The sequence below is a fragment of the Rhynchophorus ferrugineus genome, unplaced genomic scaffold, assembly GCF_030347505.1.
Source record: "Rhynchophorus ferrugineus isolate W39M unplaced genomic scaffold, kcgeb_rfMv2 rfM2, whole genome shotgun sequence".
In the NCBI taxonomy this organism is placed as follows: domain Eukaryota; kingdom Metazoa; phylum Arthropoda; class Insecta; order Coleoptera; family Curculionidae; genus Rhynchophorus; species Rhynchophorus ferrugineus.
Window position 1 is genome coordinate 84,512,573 of NW_027472581.1, and position 12,247 is coordinate 84,524,819.

The following is a 12,247-nucleotide window of genomic DNA, read 5'->3' on the forward strand; positions in this document are numbered from 1 at the left end:
GTCAATGATGCTACCTGTTTGATGGTCGATAAGTGGTAGGATATTAGAGATACGAGGGTTTTGTGGGAAGTCTTCAAATAGTTACAATAAGTTGTGGTTCTAGTTTAATCTAAAGTATTGTAAATCAATATATGTGTTATTCTTGTACTCATAATGTTTGTTCGTGATAAAGACTGTCAATGAATATTAAATATTTCTTAATTTGATTTAAGATTGTGATACAATTGTAAGAATTTTTAAATGTAGTTATTATTGGTTTCTAGCCTCTAACCTCTCTTTCTAGTTTCTATTAACTTTTTTATTTGAGATGTTATTATGGCAGTTTAAACTAATTATTGATTAATTAAAACCAGTTCAATGAAAATGATATTGGGATTGGTTTAAAATGATAATTTTGGCTCATATTTGTAACTATTCATTATTACAGAGTTACTTGTACGATAATATCATGATTGAATCTTTACGTAAACTTTTGAAAAAACATTATTCATCATCTGCTAAGATGTCTGGAAAGTTTTTCAAGAGATTGAGCTGAGATTAACTCTAATAAATCTTACAATTCATTGTCTTAGATTTTTATTGGTCTGTTTTTTATCTTTGTGTTTGTGACACTATCACTTTTAAGTAGTTGAAACCAAAACCGAAAATCTATCCATTATAAGTGTCTGTATACACTGTATACTTTATAAAAAATACTTTATATAATTTATTTAGTGTTTTTCGTCAAGTCAAATGTTTTTTATCCAAGAATAGCATTTTTTTAAATACAAATATTGATTTTTAATATTGATGATCTAGCCCTAATTCTGTTACATATCTGTGACTAATTTCTTCGTAGTGAAGTTAAGTAACATTTTTATTTTTGTTCGTAGCTATTTTACTTAATTATATCCAGTAAATATACATTTCCTCAAAAATCGCAAAATTATAATATTATAATGTTATATTTATAACACTTACAACTAATTGTTTTAAACATAATTAGAATTTTTGAAAGAGAAAGAAGTCGACCCATATAAAGTTGACACGATGGTTGTTCAATGATATTTGTGTAATTTTCGGACAGTAATTTGGTCACAATGATAGCACTGTAGGTAGAACTAAATGACTAAAGGATTGAAATGACTAAATGCTTGTATTTATCTTTATTTCTAAATATGTTCGAATCAGTAAAATGTTAATAAAGGCACTGCTATGTTATCTTATGAAATTTATCGCCACTACGTCACTGGTTGACCTTTTTTCATCGGCCAGTATGAACGACCCGAGGAAATATTTCGAGTAAATGGTAAATGTAATCTGTATGCATGTCGTTACTGGACATTGTAAGGGAGAGAAAGTGGAGAAATTCGTCTTGTCAATTGCGTAATTTTTTATTTCAGTTTCCTTTAACACCTAACCCGGAAAGCCGTTGATTCAGAACCTATAAACTTGCATAAATTAATACTAAATCACATTGTGTAGAGTATTCGAAATGTAAACTGTTATTATTATAAGAATATTGCTCTTCTATTTGTCATTGTGGTAGATATGGTTATTAGTAAAATACATATTTATATTTATAGTTCTTTAAGTATCATTCAAATTAAATAGAAGTACTATATGGAAATGTGTGCGTTTGTTCAATTTTAGTTTGTTCAAGTTAATTATTTGAATGCACTCGAGCTGAGCATTGAAAGAAGGATGCTATAGAAACTGATTTACGACAAAGAGATTTTCTATCATACTTGGGGTAAATGATGTGGCTCGGTGAATGGAGGTAAAACGAAATGAAACAGTGGTGTTTACATTATGTGGCCGTTATTTATTGGCTATAAAAAAAATGTGAAAAATACAATTAGATAAAACGGAGGGCAGCGGTGTTACCTGGAGACGAGGCTTGGGTAGTCGATGGTGGCACGTCTAAACCAAACGATGGTTGAGCACCGAATGAATCGAAATACCCTTCAATAACATCCTAGATAAACGTCTCGGGGTTGCCGCCAGCTATTCGTTATCGGGTTCTAGTTGGCACTGCCGGCACCCCGCCCGTGTTCAACATCTGGGATTATATTTCTGGGTATTTTGTAGAGCGTTATTCCACGATGTAAAATTCGACATGCCTCAAGGTCGGTACAATACAAAATTATCATATAATTATCACTTTTTGTCGATATTACATGGTATGGCTGCCCAACCTTTCCATATGTGAAAGCAGGTGAGCTGTCCGTCGTTTGTTGTCTTGCTGCTTCTTTGTGTTTCTTGTTTATGTTTCTCTTTTTCCTTTATTTATATATTTCCTATTAATTAATACAATAATACGTCATTAAAATCACAGTCAATAATACAGTCATTATATCATGATCGTTGATAGTTTTATATTTTGTTTATTTGATACAGGTCTATTTTTGTTAGCAAATTTAATTAGTATTACTGTACACTGTTCTTATATCTTAGCAAAATGCTGTCTAATTTCTTCTCTGATTCTCTGATTCGACTTTTATTCTTAACAAATTCTAGTTACATCTTAGCTATAAAATAAAATTTAAATCATTACTAAAATATATTATGTTTAAAATAAATGTTTAATTATTACCAGTTACTATTGTTCTTGCTATTATTACTGTTCCTGATGGACAAACCTCATTAATGACTTGACTACTTCGAACACAACAAGAATAATTTTCTTCTTTGTTCTTGTTTTTCATTAAATTTTAGCATATGTTGATACATATTCCAGGTTGTTGAAAATGATGTGTGACAAATTTGGCAGCTAAAATTCCCACTATAAATAAAACTGATGCTGTAAAAATTTAACCTTAGATTCTGTACTTACCTTTGTTCTTCCATATTTTAAAACCAATGTATGTTAGACCACCGAGAATAATTCAACAATTTAATTATTATTATTATAGAATTAATTTTGCTTAATTAATTTAATTTTAATATTCTACTTGTCATTATATATCATAAATCTTATGAAATATTTATGGTCTATTGGGCAGATTGCGGAATACTAAGAAAAAAATTAAAAAATGTATTTGTTAGTATATCCACTTAATGTATATCAAATGTCATGAAGTTGTGCAGTTTGAAATAATGCAGAACTGGGAAGATGACAGAAACTGTTCATATTCCCGCATAAGTCCATATATAATCACTTTAAAATCAATATGGACATTGCCAACCGAAAAAACAACAACAAACCGTATGCCGGAGCGATTTTTCGCGCCACTAATGACAGCGCCGCTAAGGATTTATCGTCCGACAATATCATAAATCTCGTTTTATTGCCCCGGAAAGGTCCGTCCTAAACGTCTGAAATCGATTGAATGATTAAATTACGATCGCTCAGTAAAATCAAAGCCAAGTATCTGGAGCGATAGAAAAATAATCCGACACCGCAGAGTTGTACACACCTCGGGCGCCATAAATTATTTCTTTTTTACTGCGCGGATGAAAAATAAATGTTCCTTATGCGCCTTCTATTACGGGGCGCGATAAAAGGTCCCAGAATTTTGTTTCGTAACGTTGTGGCATGATGATATTGCGTTTTTTTGTTGTTGCTTATGTTGAAGCATTTTTATTAAGGTTTTCGTTCGACTCTCGTCAGGATATAATTCTAGTCCCGTGTGAATCAATGAAAAACAGTTCGGTCGTTTGAATTTTATCAGTTAGACCGCGTACTTTAAATAACCCAATAGGCTGGATGACTATTAAAAAAAAAGTTTTATTAAACTTTCCTTTTACCAACGAGAGTTTTTCTGGACTGGACCTACTGTTTAACGTAGGTTCCGAACCACGGTCTTCAGCATTAAACTTACCGACTGGTCAGTGACCAACTTAGAGACCATTCCAGAAGACATCTGGTTTTACTCAGCCCGGCTACTGGCATGACTGGGATGGTTATTCCTTGTCGGATTTTCCACCGTTGCATATAAAAACACTTATAATTACAATCATAAACATAAAGTACATCCATGCCCAGCAGGATTCGAACTCTCAATTATCGCGACAGTAGGAGGACCGTCCTGTCGCCTTCACCACTGCGCCAACCAAGCCTTGACCTGACTTGAAAAACTACTTTATGACAATTCTACGTATTTTCTTTTCCCGGAATAAAAATTATTTCTTCAAAAAAATCGATTTAGAAGAAACTGAGTATGAATTTTGTGACATTCTATCGTGTATAGATGGCGTCAAAGCCCCTAATGTATAATTATACATCGCTAAAAACCCTAACCAAGGCAGAAAAATTTTGTAAGGCGGAAATCAGCCAGTATAGTTTGAACATCGGTAATATTCATAGAAATAATATCAATCTATTGTTAGTATTTACTAGCGTTGGGAAGTATTGACTGAAACCAGTCGAAACAGTCGATAGTCAAAAAACTAGCGACTGAAAATAGTAATTACCATTTTCAGTCAAATGCACGGTTCGACTGTTTTGTTCAGTTCGTGGTGTCAGACGTAAATGCACGAACCCTTTCCTGTATAAATTGCGAGAGAGAAAAGGACGGAGACAGTTGCTTGGAGCAGTTAATTTTATATGTGCCTATATTTTCCAACGGTAGAATAAGCGAGACGGAGAGAAAAAGGAAAAAAGAATACTATGAACATTTTAAACTAAGTAGAATTACTTTTATATATAATTGAGTTTTTCTATGGAATGAAATAATACCCCACCAATGTTTTATCGTATTTTAATATGCTAATTACTATTTTCAAATAATATACTATAATAAATATAGACAATACAATAGAATTTAAACAAAGCCTAAAAACTAAAGATGTACAATAACCATAAATACTAAATTAAATTCAAACGTATTAGGTATCATAGAAAAATAAAACTAATTCATAACATAATTAAAAATTATCGCACAATTACTACTAGAGCTTTTTTGAATAAATTAAATGCTTTATTTATTATTGAACGGCAATATTTTTTAACAAAAATTGAGAGAGTAATCGAAATATTACCTATTGTTGCCATAAATACAGTCAAAAGTATTTTACTCTTTATCTTTCCCAATTTTAATCTTTTTACCCAATTACGTTAACAATCTTGAAAAATATCGTTCCAAAATGCTGCTATGTTAATAAACAATATATTGTTATTTACAAGCAAACTATCAAAAAAATCATAAAACTATATATATTACATATAAATCTATATAAGCATAAATTGGCTACATTTTTGTCAAGGTCGCGGCTAGGACGACGGAGCATAAAAATAGACGTAAAAATCAGTCAAATTGAAGTAGTAGAATCAAAAATAGTAACTAAAACTACACGACTGAATCAGTCAGTCGAACAAAACCAGTCGAACCAAAAATATCGACAGAAACAGTCGATAGTAAAAACTAGTCAATTACTAAACAGTCGATAGTTCCCAACACTAGTATTTACTATTTTAAGTACGTTTAATAATGTCTAAGGTGTAATTAACGTAATATCGATGTAAATAACAATGTTGTTAGCATTTGAGGTTAGGTCTCATTAATTTGTTTATTGTGTATGTGAGTTCCTAATAATTTTGCTCTTCTTTCAGTTACCAAGTAATGTAGAAAATTATATTTAATATAATGTAACCAGTTTAATCGTACAAGTATGTATGAACTCAGTATAAGTTTCTACAAGATTGGATTGTCAATTAGACAAAAGAAAATGGGTTTCGAACTGAACTCACTGAACATTCACTGCAGTTCACTACTAAATTACCATATTTTCTCAAAATATAAAGAAAAATCTTAATTAAAATCAAGCCTTCAACAAGTGTTAATCAAATAGTATCATGGTTAGATTAGAAAAGGCAATATCAAATAAATGGTTTCTTGCTACATCTACATTCTACATTTTACATCAAGTAGATCGATCAGGTTAAGTTCTAAGAGACATATATTTGATTGGACAATGTGATTTTATTAAGTTTTTACAGCCTAGTATGTGTGTTGTGGTAAAGAAAATTTTCAAATATTTCCAACAATACGTACAGACAATGTATGAACCAAATGTTGTTACTGTCTATAAGATTATACGGCTATTATTGGAATTAAAATGCAATTTGCAATATACTAGAATATATAGCAAATTGTGCATTTTATTTATCCAAGTATTACAATGCAATTTGATATAATACAGAGCTGCTATAATGTTTGAAAATCAAATATCCAATTTGTATTGTAGTTACTATCATTTATGAAAAATGGATATTTTGTAGCCCTGTCAAATATATTTGGATTTATATCTTCAAATTATCATCAGAAAATGTTTCAATAGGTTTGCCAACGATATAATTTTGAATGGCAATTTGTATTACCTGTATTTATTAATTTTGTTGTCAAGTGTTATACTGATGTCATTTTTTACTTAAAGTTCTTCAATATTTTACTACATTTCATGATTAGTGTGTCTGAAATGCTCACTCGCTTCAGTTACGGTTACCCATTACTAATTAATTAATTTTGCTGTCGTATATTATTGTTATAAATCAATATCGTTGTGATTCTTTGTTATAGTGATCTAGCCTATTATATGGTATACACAGTATACACGGTTTTGGACCTGAGCACCTTTTATATTTTGCATTTTCAACAATACATGTAGCTGATCACAATACGTGCAAATACCTAATAAGTATTTATTTCAGATATACCAATATTTTTTTTAAAAAAGAAAATTAAAGATATTTTTTAAACATTTAAAAAAGATCAATATTTTATGGTAATATTGTCACTATTCAGGGAGAAATTAAATATTCTAACTATATGCCTGTTTTTTTTTATTGCAGGTACTATATAACTGGACTAGACTTTTTATTGGATTTGACGCCACTCTGAACTAATTGGTAAGTCTATTTTACATCAAGAAAATATAGTTTTTAGACCATTTTAATTCGTTATTAGGGCAATTATACTTTTCTCTGATCTATCCCGGCGCGGTTTTTCTGTCGGTTTTATCTTATATTTGTTTGATTGCTGTTGTTATCTACAAAAGATACGACACCAATAGACCCGCTATTAATAAGAAAGCGGATATGGGCCTGTTTTAGATAAAATGAACGTAATAAATGATGCTGTTAACAATCGTTCACAGTAGAAAATTATCTGAAACTATGCAGAGTTTCCCATGAAAAGATGTGATTTATTTCATAATTTGGAAACGATAAAAAAAAACTAACTTCCATTATTTGAGAAATCATCTTAAATCTATCAACATAACGATTCCTTCCAATTGATAATTATTAATCTCATTAATATTATAAGATTAAACAGTTATTTATTATGTCTTATCTTTTATTACATCACAAAGCTGATTATACGAGATTAACTATAATTGCATTATAAGCTGGGGATTCTCAAGCAAGTGTATAATTAAATATTTATGTGAAATTTTAATCAAAGCTTATCAATGTTTAATAGAACTAACTATTGTTATTTGTATCAATTAAACTTTTTTTACATTGATATTGCATTGTTTTAATGCATATTGCAATTTTGAGCGTTCCATTATTAGTCTCTTTATATATCAAATAACTCAATATTACTAAAAGCGAAACTGTTACTTTATAATTAACTGCACCTAATACAACGTGCGGCAAAAGTGTCGTTACCATTTTGATTTTCTATAACTTTGCTCAAAGAAAAGGGAAGTTTATTTGGTCTTTACAATTTTTTCGTTATGATTGAACAATTATATCGGCTAAATGGTGACGGCGATTCGCAACTTTTGGCTCTTTATAATGTATTTTTCATGAAATCCTGTAACATCTGAGGCTGTATTCCTTCAATTTCGCGATGAATATTGTCTATAAGATATTGAATCGTTTGAGGCTTATTCACATACAGTTTTGATCTGATTGGCCATGCTAAATCGCCACTTCGTGAAATTAGTCTTCGTGGAAAAACGTCATTCAATAATTGAATTGTTGAACGAGCTGTGTATGTTGTGGCCATTTCAGGCACAAGAAAATTTCGAATACTGTTTTGGTTTTGGTACCGTTCAGCAGTAACAATAACTGCAACACCTTGAGTGTTTTCAAAAAAATAGGACCAATGATGTTTCCGGCATGAATACCACACCATACAGTTGTTTTTAGTGATGTTTCGTGAATTAATTGATCATTCTGTGTTCGCCAAAACCGACTTATTGTTTATTAACTTGGTCACTGAAGAAAATGGACTTCGACTTAGACGACAAATCTTCAATTTCATTAGACAGCCATAATATTGCATTACTGTATTCAACCCGTTGATCAGGATCTCTCGGTAGGAATTTTTGGACTAATTCAATTTTGTACAGGAATATTTTCAAATCTGTTTTCAAAATTTGCCTTAAATTGCGCGCAGAAATGTATAATTGGGAACTACGTCCCCTAATTGATGTTTCTGGAGACTCTGCAACACTATCGCGCACCAGAGTCACATTTTGAGTAGTACGAGACATTCGTTGTCTTCCAGAACGAGGCCTGTCTGTTAATGTACCGTACTGTCGAAAATTTGCATGTAAATTATAAATTGCTGTTTTGTGAGGCACTGGAGGATTAGGATATTTTTGACACAATTTCCACTGAGTGGCAATAATGGAACGATTATTTTCAATAAATACTGTCACTATTTCTACCCGTTCTTGTGGCGAATATTTATCCATAGTAACATTTGGACGTTTACACAATACAATGGTTAAAGCAAAGCTGAGTTAAGCGTCACATAACAAAGACAGCGCGCGATCACAATGGTAGCATGACTTTTGCACCACCTGTAACATGTTTTCAAAGTGGATATATACTGCTAGATTATTAACATGAAGTTACAAGACAGGAATTCAGACATACGGAGGACTTTTAGGCTTCATACGTGGTGAAAAAATAATTGAAAATTAATAATATGTAAATGTGTATAATCGAAGATATCGATGCTCTTACTTCGATATTGAAATTTACCACATTTAACATCTTTTTTTTTTCGAAACGGTTTTGTTTGCAATGATATTTTCATTTTTTAAAATTTCCTTAGGGAGAAAAAAACACACCAGGTGTACCAAAAGGTCATTGTCGGTGTTTTAACAAATTTTGCAAGGCTTCTTAGAAGTGTACAGTGTTATCATTTGGCACATATGTGATATTATTCTACTGATATCAACCTTCACTGTTATATATGTTATATTTTACGAAATTAACACCGTCATAGATTTATATCTCTTTGAAAATGTCAAATTTAGTGCATGAAAACTTGCCTTTGCGGCACGCATTACTTTTCTTGTTTCATCAAAAGAAACAAGCCGCTGAAAGTCATTGTTTGCTGTTAGAAACTAACGGTGAACATGCACTAACTTTAAAAACATGTAAGACGTGGTATCGAAAATTCAATAGTGATGATTTCTATGTCTATCACATGATCAAAGAACGTTCTTGTAGACCGAAAAAGTTAAATGTGGCCCAAGAAACGATTAGCGACCGATTACGAGCAATGGCGGAAATCCAAAAGATGGGTTCCAATTGAATGACAAGCAAATGGAAAATCGATTTTTTTTGTGACAGTCATTTCTGCATCGAATAGTGACAGGTGATGAAAGGTGGATTTATTTTGAAAAGCCTAAGTGCAAAAACACATGGTTATCATCTGGCGAGGCCGGTCGATCGACTCCAAGGCCCAATAGTTTTGGTCACTAGAGAATGCTCTGTGTTTGGTAGGCCTAAAAGGTGGCGTGGTATACAACTGAAGCCTGGTGAAAAATCAGTTGAACGATGCATTGATCGAAAAACGCCCAGGATTGGCTCAAAGATGGGGTAAAGTGATTTTACAGCACAATAACTCGCTGTCTCATAAAGCAAAACCGGCGAAGGTAGCGTCGAAATCACTTGGAAGAGACATATCATCGAACCTGACGTAATATCCAGATCTTGCTCCGTCTGAATATCAACTTTTCACATCAGTAGGACACGCGCTTGCAGAGCAGCATTTCGCCAATTTCGAAGAAGTTAGAAAATGGCTGGATGAATAGTTTTGCTCAAAGAACAAACAGTTTTTTTGGGATGGTATTGTCTGGAAGATAGCCAAAAAACTATTATTACATTTCGACTTTAATTGGTTACAACTCAAAATGCCATAGCTAAATGAATCGAAATATTATTCGTTTTGTATAAGTGCGAACGTTCTCAATTATTCAATCAGATATTATTTCCTTTCTCTGGTTTTCTCTTTAAATACTGGACAGAATACCCTATTTGATTAAAGAAATACTTTTTTTGTATTGTTGAAAATGCTATGGATTTAATTAAACAATTAATACATTGAAAAACAAACAATAAAATGTACGATATAACGAAGGATTTTACAGACTACTCTTTGAGTTATTTCTGTACATTCATTATCTTTATTAGAACGAAATTTATACGGTTATTTGTTGAGATTTATTGTTACTCTATTTGCATGATAAAAGTAGGCCAGAAAAAAATTACGGGACATTTCGGCAGGAACAAAGCTATCATTCAAAGAGTCGGACAAAGAACAAAGTTTAATATTCATCCGGTGTCGTAACATCCAGTTCATTAATTTACAATGGCCAGATAAACAAATCTTAATAATACAGTATTAAATAATTTATGGTGTATAAGGAATTCATAAAGAGCGAGGAGGATTTTTTTTCGGCCAATTTGAACTTCCGAAACGGAAAAGTTGTTTTTTTCTTCTCCTTCTTTTGCGAAATGTTTCCTAATTCAAATATTTCTATCGAACATTAAGTATTCATTAAAGTCATTTTACGGGGCGTATCGTTGGGGATAGGGAATGAATTCATGGGAGTGACTTTTGTGCCTGATTTTTGGCAGCTGTTTGTTTTCTTTTCGGCTCACTTGTGTACCGAATTTGGCTGGAGCCTACGCAAATTTCGCAAATCGTTCGACAAAAAGAATTTAAGGCCCCTGGTACACGTACAATGGGTTGAACTTATAACACACATGGGGCAATATGAATGGGCCTGATCATAGCTTGGATGCATTGGGAGACAGTGGCGTGTCGTTTCAAAAATATGTTATAATTGTTGAAAGAGTTAGGATCAAATGTCTTGAGTCCATTATTCTACTTTATTTTTTAACCGACTCCGAAAAGGATGAGGTTCTATTAGTGTGCACTTTCAGGGTGGCCCCATTGGAATTCTGCTTCCAATTGGTGACGAGCCCAAACAATGCAAGAACAATAATATAATTTTGTGTCATATACAAAAAATTAAATTACAAACAAAACAAATCTAATTTATTGCCTTACCGACTTTAAAATGATGAGTTGGTAGTAGTTAAAATAATATTGTAATTCGATAAATAGGTTTAGGTGGGTATTAAGCTAAATTGTGTGTATATAGTAGAATATAAAATACGTGTAGTGGATAGGTTAAATAAGGTATTTTGGTTATTTTTATTAGTTATTACGACGATTATTATACATATATTTTATTTTAAAGCGTTTTTTTTTAAATCCTAAATTTGGTTATTTTTTACTTTTTAGTGAGTTCCTTATTTTTTTTGAAGTCGGTTCAATTTTTTGTTAAAAGCATTTTATTTTATAACTTATTTATTTCATTGGCACTAGTCGTTAAATCTAGGTATGTATTTAGAAGGACCCTTCTTAGTCTCTGGTGTAATAATGTTTATGTAATAACACTACTGCTTTTCTATTAAATGCACCTATATGATCAAATGGTTTGATGCTTCTGAGCCTGTGTCCTGTTTTGGTGTTATTCAAGTATTGTATTATTCCGATGTTGATATGAGTATGGAGTCTGTCCCCATGTCTCTTTGCAATTTTCCTGATTTCCTGGGTGACCATCGACATCTGAAGGTGTCGATGCAGTTCTGTAGTATCTCAGTGCATCTACAATACTCAGGATTCTGGAAAAATTGTTTTGTGTTTTTATTAGTTTTCGCGGAACATTCCTATAATTATATTCCGTATTTCCATATAGGTTTCAATATTTGCTCATATAATAGCAATTTATTATATAGTGATAATTATTCTTTCAATTAACCAATACGTTTTCCTATATTTTAACTCCAGTTACTTCGTTTTTTTTTAATATGTTCCTTCCAACGAAGTTTTGTATCAAGTTATTCTTTCCGAGATACTGCAATAACTTTAATATCAGATTCCGGTATGTATTTTAATAAGCGATTTTTGAATTTTTAATGTTAAAGAAGCTAACCTAACTGTTAAATTTGGTGGCTTTGACGTTTGTCACAGAAAAGGTTCCATGACAATAAATTGCTAAATTG

The 12,247-nt window shown here is 31.7% G+C and overlaps 1 protein-coding gene across 1 annotated transcript in view; it reads left to right on the plus strand.

Annotated features, from left to right (window-relative positions):
• LOC143191537 (kinesin-like protein CG14535) overlaps positions 1-12,247 on the plus strand; it is a 660,599-nt gene that overhangs the window by 24,787 nt on the left and 623,565 nt on the right. The window contains exon 2 of the mRNA XM_076396712.1: positions 6,773-6,829. The gene's annotated coding sequence lies outside the window, so the exon portion shown is untranslated. The remainder of the gene's footprint in view (positions 1-6,772; positions 6,830-12,247) is intronic.